Below are 12,388 nucleotides of genomic sequence, written 5' to 3'. Positions count from 1 at the left end.
ATTTCATTGCATTTGGACAAGTGGAAGGCAGTCTATGAAAATCATAAAGTCAAAGCAAATTTGAACATGCTCAATGAAGTCAACAGCAAGACTTAGCTCAAAACCAAACATAAGCATTTCCAAAAATCATCAAATAATTCATGCTCAATCACAATCCATAACATGACATGCATATAAAATTTCAGCTCAATTGGATCATGGGAAGGTGGTCAATAAAAATCAGAAAGTCAAAACAATTTCAAGCATGCTCAAAGAAGTCAAACAAACATGTATCAACTTCAAAAAAATCATAACTAAATGAAAACAGATGAGAAATGAATGGGATTAACACCAATGCAAAGCTCAAGATGTCTAGTATGCACATGCAAAATTTCATGATCATCCAACAAAGTATGAGAATTTCCCAAATGAAATGGCAAGATGTATCACACAAAGTCAACAATTGACTAGGCAGGGAATAAAAATCTCAAAAAATTAAGAAATGGCATAATTAATTCCAGGAAAATTCACAAGTCAACTAGACATATAAGAGAAGGATCATGCAAAATTTCACATCAATTGAAGGTCAGGAAGCATGCCAACAAAAATCATGAAATTACATATCATTGGTGTGACACAAATTGTCACACCCTACTTCAAAAATTCATATCTTAATAACCACACATGATAAACTCAAAAACTCTACATCAAAACAAACATGAATGAGTGTAGATTAACCATAAAAAATTTCAGATCAAATGGATGCATCATCACAATTTCACAAAAGAATTGGCAAAAGGTACAAAATGTGCATACATGTCAAGAAACCTAATATCATTTAAAATCCAGCCAACCAAAAATTCATCAAAAATCATGATAAAATAATAGACATTCATGTGAACATGATGAAAAAAATTTCATGAATTTTGGAGTTGAAACGAGTGAGAAATGATTTTTAGAAGTTGAGTAACAATTTGGCATAAAATGAACAACATAACATGATTTAGATAAGTCAACGGTTGACCGAGTGGCATTTTTGCAATTCCTGCAGTCACTAATCAAAACGCATCGTTTCAGCCAGGGAAACCAAATATTCTGATTGGTTGATTTTCAATGGAACAGTAACATGAGCAATAGTTCAAAACAGAAACACGATTCAAAGGCAATTTCTGGGTTTCTAGGGTTTGTATACAGCAGCAGTCATCTTCATGCTCATCATCATAAAATGGACTTCAAACAACATTATACAATCAGCATGGCAGTGATACATTAGCATTCATGCAACATCAAACAACAATAAAACAAACACGATTCATGCAAATTTTTCTGGGCAAATCCTAGGGTTTATCATAAACAGCATAGCTTCATCATCTTCATGCAATCGAAATTTCCAACATGCCCAGAACAACAAATCAAGTACACCATTCGAACAAGTGAAGCAAGCAAATGCATAATCCAAACATGGTTTTCATGAAATCATCATCAATAGAGCAAATCGACTAAAAACAAGTTTGAGCACAAAAATGAAAATCCGGATTTTTCATGTATGACTCAACCATTTCATGTGATACAAGTTGCATTGGACTCAGCAATGAATAATCTACCATAAACATAGCATGGATTAGAGAAAGAAGGTGGTCGAAACCTTACTTGTTTTTGAAGAAATGGAGGAAACAGTTGTTATTTGGATGATGCAAACTCAAACAGGTGAAGCTGATGATTGATATTGATGAATCCTTGAAGAAAACTAGCTCGAGCAACTCAAATCCAGCTTAAATCGAGTTTGGCCATGGCTGAAGCTTGAAGAAAACAGAACATGAGATGAACTCCCAGCTGGGGTTTCGTGCTTGAAATGAGCTTACAATGATGGCTGGGTGATGAAACAACAAGGCTGCTCGTGGTTCCTTTGAAGTTTTGAGCAGAAATTTCAAAGTGAGCCAAAATCGAAAATGAGAGAGAGTGAGGGTTTCTGTCTGTTAGATGGCTGCTAGGGTTTACCATTTGACAGAAAATGAGTCTTATATGGTCTGTTTAACATTGGATAAGGATGTGCTAATCAAGTTTTGCTTAATTGAAACAAATTGCTAATTTGCCAATTTTGAACAAAAATGCATATGGGAGTATGTTCTGCCCGAGTTTGGGCTTTGCACAAGTCAGAAATGAGGTCCTAAAACAATTCCAAATGGCCAATGTGATAGAAAATGCTTAATTCAAAAAGTCAAAAATGCACCTCACTTGAAATTCAAACATGCTAGGTTCAAAAATGCCATTTTGATTGGCAATGTTTTAGCACATGAAATTTATATTTTTGGAAAGAGGAGGTAAAATGTGGCTTGTAGGAAAAAACCTCACCAAAATTGGCCAAATGGTTTGAGAGATATGGCCTTTTGAAGTTCAAGATTTTGTGAAAATGATTTGATCATATCTTGACAACCATGCATGGGAATTGAGAGTTCTTGGACTTTTTGAAAATGGGAGAACAAGATCTTCAACTTTCATGTTGGGAAAAAATTCATTTGAAGCTTGTATCATGATGTAAGCTTGGGATCAAGAAGTTTCCATTTTTGGCAGTTTGAATTACAGGTCAACTTTCTATTTCTGGAAATTTCTTGTCTGACTTTATTTTCTTCACTGTGGATGCTTGACATGATATATGAAGCTTATATAGGCATGAATGAGACCTCTCAGACCAAATCCCATCACCAAATCCCTGATTAAATCCACAGTTGACCAAGTTTGACTTTTCTAGGGTTTCTGACTGACTGTGCATGAACTGATGACTTCTGAACATCCAACCCTTGACTTAAACATTTCAAATGGACCTCCAAGTCATGTGAACTTGTTGGACAAACCCTAGGGCCTTGGCTCCTCGAGAAACAACCTTGCTTGCTTGGTGGACTGATCTCCTGATCAGTTTGACCTAATTTCTTGATTTGCTTGCACTTGAGGCAACTGTGGGCAATGCAATGCTATGCAATGGACCATGATATGCTATGACCTAATATGATGATGTATGAACAATGATAGGTGCAAATTTGAGGTGCTACAGCCGGCAGAGACGCAAATGTAGGGGCGAGACACTCTGGAACAAAATTAGCGGGCATCCCTTAGGGAAACCCGACTGGCATAGCAGACGGAGCAAAAAGAGCACTGGCAGCAGGCACGGTAGAGGAAGCTACCTCTGAAATGACCGTCCTTTGGGGAGGAGTTGAAGGCGTTGGAGAAGACTGGCTTTGGGCGGCCAAGAATGACTCCATCAGGGCAGTCAATCTTGCCACTTCCTCCTTGAGTTCTCTGTTTTCTTGGTCGAGGTGATCCATTAGCTTTGAAGAGTTGGCTCTGGTGTAGTACCGGTGCTTCAGCTTGTCTTCAAAAATAAATGAAGAACATAGAGTTAGACCACTGATCAAGAAGCCCTGAACAAAACCTGCTTATGCACATGATGCATGCAATGCTTGTGCATATGATTTATTTTTTATCAGAGGAACTTTTAGAGTTCTATTTTCAAATATTTGGAAATATTAATCATTTTGACATATAATGGAATAATCATATCAATAATATCTGGAAAAATTTTACACCAAAGAAGTACAGTCTTGGTAACCAAATACAATACAAGAGAGAAGGAAAATGAACATCCTATGGAACCCTAGAAACAACCGTCCAAAGCTCTCGAGACTGGAAGATAAGCTGCACGAAGCCTCTTCACCTCTCTCTCATAGGCTGCCTCCATATCTGCCTTCTCCTTGGCGATTCGATCGTACTTCCTCTTCCAAAACCTGGATGACTGAGGAAGAAGAGAAGTCACCACATCATCAGGCTCGTCAATAACCTGATGCTCCATAAATTCTATCAACTCATCCTTATCTTTGAGTTGCTGAAGTATCTCCTCTCGCTCACGGACCCAAGCACGCGAACGGTCTTCATCTCTCAACTCCTCTACTCCTTGGTTAGGGAGGGTTAAAGGCCCAACCATGACCATAGGTGGAGGTCTCGGATAATCATAGGGCATGCGGTACTCAGAAGCTCTCTTCCTCACCCACTAGGTGTAGGGTTCCAAAGCAATACAATTCTTTGGACCAAGCTCTTTCATTCCCTTCCTATGAATCTTGCGCCAAGCGCGGACCATCATGCCCTTCAAGTTTTGGGGATCTTTACCCTCTTGAAAGAACACACCTTCTAACAAAATGTTATTAGGTTTATCCTTTAAGGGGAACTGAAGCAAACGACGTGCCAAAGCAGGGTTGTAGTTAATCTCCCCACATGTACCAAGAAGAGGCACATTGGAGAATTCACCACAAGAGTTAATAATCTGCACACCATCATACACACGGTTGTACCAAAAGATATCATCATTAGTGAGAGACATAAGTCTTGTGGACCACTGTAGACATCCTTTGTTCTCCTTGAAGCCGAGCGTCTGAGGCAAGTGCGAAATAAACCACTTGTACAACAGAGGCAAACATCACACAATGGTACCACCACCCTTTGCACTCCTCATCTGTAAAGATAAATAAGTGTCACCCAACAGAGTCAGAACGAGATTAAGAGTAGAGAAAATCCGAATAGCGTTCACATCCACAAAATTGTCGATGTTGGGGAATAACACTAGCCCATAAATGAGAAGTACAAATATGGCCTCAAAGGCGTCCTCACTCATGGCCTTCTCAAAAATAGTAGCTTGAGCAATGAGGAAATCAGATGGGAGACGTTGAATTCCACCTTTGGTAGTCATATGAGAACCAATAATAGATTCATCTATATGCAACAAATCAGCAATCTCTTGGGAAGAAGGAACTCTCTTCAAGCCACTTAACGGCAACTGATCCAGAATAGGTATACCCACAAGATAGGCATACTCCTCAAGCGTAGGCAAAAGCTGGAAATCTGGAAAAGTGAAGTAACGATACAAAGGATCATAGAACTGCACCAATACACTCATCAGACCTTCATCCACCTGAGTAGCAAGAATAGACAGAAGCTTCCCATGGCGAGCTTTGAACTCCAAGGGATCTAATACATAGGATGTCAAACTCCTTAACTCTTTCAAGTCGGGTTGTCTGAAACTGTCCTTCTTTGTATTCCTTCTTTGCTTATCCATGTCTGAAAATTTGCAAATAGACCTCTTAAGTTCCTTGAAAATTTTCTCATTGTTGATGATATGGATGTGTATGAATGCATGAATGCAACAATCAAACTCAAGGATCAAGCAAATCACACCACACAAAGGTCACGGGATGGATCAAGTCATCCTTAATATCAATCATCCATTTTGGTGGATTATGGTTTACACTTATCAACACCCAAGTTCCATTGATATTAAGGATATACGAGAACGTATCAACCGCAAATCAAGGGTTTGTTGCAAGTCACGAGCATGGAGTCTCGGTTAAGAACCACCCAAAGGGAGTGTACTATGGTTAAACCTGACAATCATGTTCTACAAGAGGTTCCCATAGTCATCATCCCATCTTTCGGATATTATCGGATAAACGACTACTCGTATTCTAAAAATATTCTCAAGAGAGACTCTTATGAGTGTAGTATCGCGTAACAATCGTATCAGATCTTACACTTGAACGACCTTCGCACTACGTCCTAAAATAGGCCAAGATGGGCTAGGTAATCTAAGGTCCTTGGCTTCTAAGGCATATATTGGAAAGAGTAATGCCTAACCATGACTACTCGTGTGACATTATTGATCCCAACATAACCTCCACCAAGTGAATGGGCTTGCAAGTCAACTTGCTAAGGAATAACTCCACACAAGTCAACAAGACTATGCCACTCTCCTATCATAAGTGCACTCGAGTTCGGGTATAGAACTTATCTCATAAGAGACCACCAAGCATACAAGCAATTGATATATCAAGAAATTCATACATTACAAACAATACAGTCATCCCAAATTTGCACAAACATATGTCACAAGTAAATATAAACATACAATACAAAAAGGTAAAAAGTAGGCAAAACCCACTAGGAAAGAAGAATTCCCCAGTGAAGTCGCCACTTTTTTGTAGTGGGGTATTCGTTACCTTTAGATTTATTGACTAAATCAAAATTTAATCATACAATTCGAGTCGCCACCACACTTCTATTTATCCAAAGGAAAGGTTAGAAAGCGAACAAAAAATCGAGAAGTTTTATCAAATCCAAAACTAATAAAAATGTCAGAGATCTTGGTAAGGGGGTTGGTTATGCAATGGGAAGGTTTTAAGCACCCAAAACATCCTTAGTACTCTAAGGGAGCCCTTTTTACAAATTTTGTATGGTAGGTTGGCATTTGTGAAAATATTTATGCAAACAAGATTGGGGAGATGAGAAAAGAATATACATATTTACAATTTTGTTGTTTGAATGAATAAACCCATTGCCTACGTACCATCACAAAGGTAGGATCAAAACCTCGTATTTCGGGGTAAAAATCTCAAAATAAGTTGGTGAATTGATTGGTCAAAAGCCTTAAGGTCTTTTGTTATCAAAGGGAGAAAACTCAACCTAAACCACAAATCCACCATGTGAGGAGAGCTTCAACATACTAGTGAGGGATCCACCCTATAATAAGTATGGAAGACTTATAGTCCAATCACTAAGGATACAGGTGAGGTTTACATCAACCTCTATGATAACTCCAACCTAATAGCTAGTGTTTATGAAAATCTTTGGCAAAAGTGGCCATTGGAACCACAAAAACAATTGATTGAGTTGTATTTACAAATTACAAGTATTCACAAAATAAAGTCAAAGTTGACTTAAGGTTTAATTCAAAATAAGTATTATGAAAAGACTTTGAAAAAATCAAAGGCATAGTGCCTAGGTTTCTAATTTTGAAAACAATGTCAATGTTTGCACAAAAAGTTTGGCTTGGGTTAGAGTGGAGAGAAGAAGAGAAGGGCTAGGTCCTAAACATGCAAAAGATGATGGAAGAGAAATAAAACCACTTGTAGTTCCCTTCTTGAGATCATAAAGATGATCCAAGTTGCTCCTTTCCTTTGGACTTAGCAAGTAATAAGCAATTAACTCAAGCAATCAAGCGAATATTCAATCAAGCTCCTAGGATTCTCCAATTTGGACTTGTCACTATTAACTTGGATGCTTATGACAATGGTCCTTCTAATAGCTCAAGTTTTGGTATCCCTATCACACAAGAACACACAAATCAAAAATTTCCACAATGCAATAGAAAAAATGGACAAGAGTGAGTTTAGAATTAGAGGTTCTTTCAATTCATCTTTAAGATTAAGCATTCTAAAGGCATGAGGCCTAGTTGCTCTTCAACATTTCTTAGCATTCTAAAGGCATGAGGCCTAGTTGCTCTTGAAACTCCATTTAGCATATGTAAGGTCCTAATTCTAAGTCCTTTCTCCTTTTGCATGGGGTTCACACACAAAAAAAAACAAACACAAGGCAATAGTATATACACAATAATATGCTCAAGTGAGCAAAAGGCAAATTGCATAAACATAAACATGAGCTCAAGTGAGCAAAGGGCAAAAGATAATATGAATAAATGAGCAAGAAATTAAATTGCATTAAAATAAATTGCAAGAATTAAATGCTTGAATTAAAACTTAGTGATTAGTAGTTAGTGTTAGTGTGCCACAAGGCAATTTAGCGCTATGTTAGGCAATCGTAAGTGGACTAATGTAGTAGTCACACCTATCTGAGGATGTTCAATAAAACTATAGGCAAATAAACACAAGTTAGAGACCATGACTAGTAAGCCAAGATCCTACAACTTGCCATGCCAAAAGAATAGAAGAATGACCTTGTATGGATTTAGGTTTTTTGCTTGACCAAGAAGCAACCTATCTTGGACACAAAGCAATTCACTTGATCTTTGATCAAGATGAATTTGATTTGGATCAAAGAAGGTTAAGCCTCTCATATGTCAAGGCTAACCACCAATCATTAACTCACTGGTCAAAAGAAAAAGAAGAAGATGAAGATGGAAATGGAATGAATCCAAATGAGAAATCAAAAGACATAACCAAAACACATTGATTAAACATGAATGGAATCATCATCAATCAATGGTAAACAGAAGTGACATGAAACTTAGAAGTCAAGAAAGGTCAAACATATTTTTGATATTTTTTGGAATTAAAATAATACTTGAAATAAAATGAACAATTAAAGGTCAAATTCAAATCCAAGTCAAATCAACTTGGATAAGTCCAATTGAATCATCATAAGTCTAACATGGTCAAACAAGGTTTGACAAAATTTCTCAACATTTTTTGAAAACAGAAACTAATTTTAAACAATTAAATATGAAGAAAAATAACATAATTGGACTAAAATCTCAAATAAATCTCAAATCAATTAAGAAATTGATGAGAATATTTTTCATAGATCCATCATCATCCAAAGATATTAAGAAACTATTTTTGGCATTTTTGAATATCAAAATGTATTTTAAATGAATTAAAAATAACCAGAAATGAAATAATTCACAAAAAATATAAAATCGAACCACCAAAATAATTAAAAATCATTTTTAGAAACTAGAATTCAAGAGAAATTTTTTGTAATTGGTCCCATATTTTTGTGATTCTAAATAAAGAAGTTATGAATTTTTAAAATAAAATGGAATAAAAGAAAATTAAAACTGAAATTAAAAATAGCAAAAATCCTGAGGCTTCAGATCCACTTCATTAATTGACGTGGCTGATCTTGGGGCTGGGAAACGCGCGCGCATGGTGCACTTTGGCAAACGCGTGACAGAATGAATTAATATAAGTCATAACAACCAAGGGGTGGGATTAGATATGGCAACATCCATCCAATGGCCAAGGTTTGGACGCGTGGGGACGGTGGTGGAAACCATCGCCTTCTCCGGAGAGAAGGCCAGTTCCGGCCACCGGTTGCAGGTTTTCAAACCTCAACCATAGCACGCGATCCATGCATCATTCGAAAGCTGGGGTGATGTACATCACCCCTGTGACCTTAGTTTCTTCTCAAGATTCCTATGGAGGAAGAAATCTGAGATTGAAATATGAGGTGTTCAATCTGAACTTGTCCAATTCTCAAAATTAAAATCACAAATCAATTATCTCTCACATGAGGACTTCAAAGATGCCAACCAAACCAAGCAATGCACAATAACAAGAGAGATTCGAAGGAAAACAGTTATGAGATAAACCTTTGAAGTGCAATTTGTGTGAGCTTGATCCAATCCAATCCTCGTGTGCAGCTTAATCTTGAAGTAACAAGGAAGCAAGGCTAGGGAATTTAGAAGCCAAAGATCAACCAATGAAGTTGAAATTTGAGATTGAAAAGTGAAGAGAAAAATTAAGAATTCCTTTAATGGAGGGTTGGGGAATCAGTTGAGCAGAACTTAAGGCGCCTTTAGGTTAGTTTTCAAGTGAAGCAAGCATGTCTATTTATAGCAAAAGCTGATGCAAGGCATGATCAAACTCGTGTGTGCATGAACTTGGGTCCTCCATGCATGGGCCTGTACAGGCGCATGTGAGGCCCAAAATCCATTGCAAATTCAAGTTGAAATGATTATGAGATGGTTTGGACGTGCAGATTGCAATGCATAAGCTTGTGCATGGAAATTTGACATGTCATGCATAAATGATCACAAAACTTCACCTCTTCGAAAATGCCATTTGAGAAATTGAAACATAAGCATGTAGGTAATGGTTGGAAAGGTCTTGACATAATGAACAAATGTTATGTTGAACAAAAGTACATTTGGAGTTTGGAAAATATTGAAAATTGGCCATGAAGTTCAATGTACAAAACATGTATTTGAGAAATTTGCCAAAATGGACCAACTTCAAGCCCTTCTGTTTTAATGATGTATGCCTCAAATGACAAAAACTTCAACATCAAAGTTATAGATCTTTTCAATATAATCAATTTGGACTTAAATTATGCATCATTTGGAGTTTTATAAGAACGTTATGGGCACTTGAATTTGGACTTTTTCACATTTCAATGGCTTTGGTCCAAAGTGACCTATAATGTTTGGTATTATCACATGTATTTATTTTAGGATTATGAAATTTTGTCCAACATAACAGTTTAACTAGACATCTCAAAATTTCCAATGCACTTGGTCTCACCTCAAAACCATAAAAAATGAAGGAGTTAGCTCCTTGGGAAGTTGACCTAAAATTAGGGTTTCAGTCAAAATGGCCTATAATGTTTTGAAATGAATGATGACCTTCCAAGTTTCAAATGGATTTTTTATGAACATGAAAGATATTCATATAGTTCTTAAGAACATTGTTTCTTTTGGGGTCATCTTTATTTGACAAACACATCAAAAGTTAGGTCTCAGTGGATTTCAAAATAGTCAAATGAATTGACTGATCAACTTCTCAAAGCCAAACTTCAAATCTTGATGAATGAATGATTGAGGACACTCATATAGGCTCATATATGCATAAAATGATGAATTAAATAACTTCCCTTGATTTTATTTGATAACGGGTCGAGGTTGCTTCATAAGCAAGGCACAGTCAATGCACAATTGAATTAGAGTTTCCTTGGGAGACAATCCTCAAGCCCTTTGGTTTATCTTGATCAAATTGATAAATTGAGATACTTGGGAGGCATATATGATGATTTAGAGATTTGGGAACCATTGCCATGCTTGCCTTCATCCTCATCTGGCCAATTCAGTGAGCATATGGGCCTCATAGGAGCCTTGGATCTCATGACTGCTTAAGCTTCAAAACAAAAGATGTTAGTGACATATTTTTATGCTTTTGGTTAGTAAACGAAAATAAGAAAAGCCATTAATATACAATTTAATCATGCTTGGTGGTCTCAAACCAACTCACACAAGTCCCAACCCTAGGGTTAAGGAGCCAAGATGCTATGATCCTTGAGGCAAAATGCAATGAGCAATGATATGATGCCATGAGGGATCTTAGGGTCAAAATTAGGGTCTTACAGTTGGTATTTGTGAAAATATGTGCAAAAGATTGGAGGGATGAGAAGAGAATAGATTATATTTACAAATTTTGTTGTTTGAATGGATGAACCCATTGCCTACGTACCATCACAAAAGGTAGGATCAAAACCTCGTAGTTCGGGGTAAAAATCTCAAAGATTAGTGAATTGCTTTGATCAAAAGCCTTAAGGTATTTTGTTATCAAAGGATAAGGTATTCAACCTAAACCAACAATCCACCATGTGAGGAAGGCTTCAACATGCTAGTGAGGGGTTAACCCTATAATAAGCATGGAAGACTTATAATCCAATCACTAAGGATAAGGTGAGATTTACATCAACCATTATAATAACTTAAACCTATGACTAATGTTTTATGAAAAGGTTTTAACAAAGGTGGTCATTGGAACCACAAAAACAACTTGAAGTGAGTTATATTTACAATTTAGATTTATTTACCAAAATGAAGTCAAAGTTGGATTAAGATTCATTCATAATGAGTATTAATGAAAAGATTTTGAAAAGTCAAAGGCATAAGGCCTAGGTTTCTAGTTTGAAAACAATGTCAAAGTCTTGAAAATGATTTTGGCTTTGGGTTAGAGTGGAGGGAAGAAAAGAAGGGCTAGTCCTAAAGCATACAAAGATAAGAGAGGAAAGATAAACCCTTGGAGTTCCTTTTCTTGAAATCATAGAGATGATTCAAGATGCTCCTTTCTTTTGGACTTAGCACACAAATAAGCAATCACACAATTTGAATTCAAGCTCCTAGGATCTCCATTTGGCTTGTCTCTCTTAACTTGGCTACTCATGACAATGGTCCTCTTTAATACCTCAAAATGGAATCCCTATCACACAAGAGCAAACATCAAAAAGTTCATAACACAATAAGGGGAATGGACAAAGAATAAGTTTAGATGAGAAGTCCTTTAAAGTCAACTTTGAAATTTAGCATTCTAAAGGCATGAGGCCTAGTTGCTCTTCAATAAGTTTAGCATTCTAAAGGCATGAGGCCTAGTTGCTCTTGAACTCCTTTAAGCACAGGTAAATCCTAACTCTAAGTCCTTTCTCCTTTTTGTATTAGGTTCACACGAAATAAAGACAAAACAATCACAAAACAACAATATTTTTATATACAATAATGGGCTCAAATGAGCAAAAGAAAAATGGCATAAACATAAAATATGTGCTCAAGTGAGCAAAGAGAAAATCAATATGAATAATGAGCCAGAAATAAATGACATTAAAAGTAAATGACAAGAAATTAAATGCTCAAATTAAAGTTAGTAGTTAGTAAAGTTATGTTAGTTTGTCATAAGACAATGTAGCGCTATGTTAAGCAATCGTAAGTGGACTAATGTAGTAGTCACACCTATCTGAGGCCGGTCAATAAAACTATAGGCAAATAAACACAAGTTAGAGATCATGACTAGTAAGCCAAGCTCCACAAACTTGCCATGCCAAAACAAAAGGGGAAGGGCCTTGTATGGACTTTAGG

The sequence above is a fragment of the Lathyrus oleraceus genome, chromosome 3 (genome assembly GCF_024323335.1).
Source record: "Lathyrus oleraceus cultivar Zhongwan6 chromosome 3, CAAS_Psat_ZW6_1.0, whole genome shotgun sequence".
Lineage (NCBI taxonomy): Eukaryota > Viridiplantae > Streptophyta > Magnoliopsida > Fabales > Fabaceae > Lathyrus > Lathyrus oleraceus.
Note: the sequence above shows the minus strand (reverse complement) of the source record.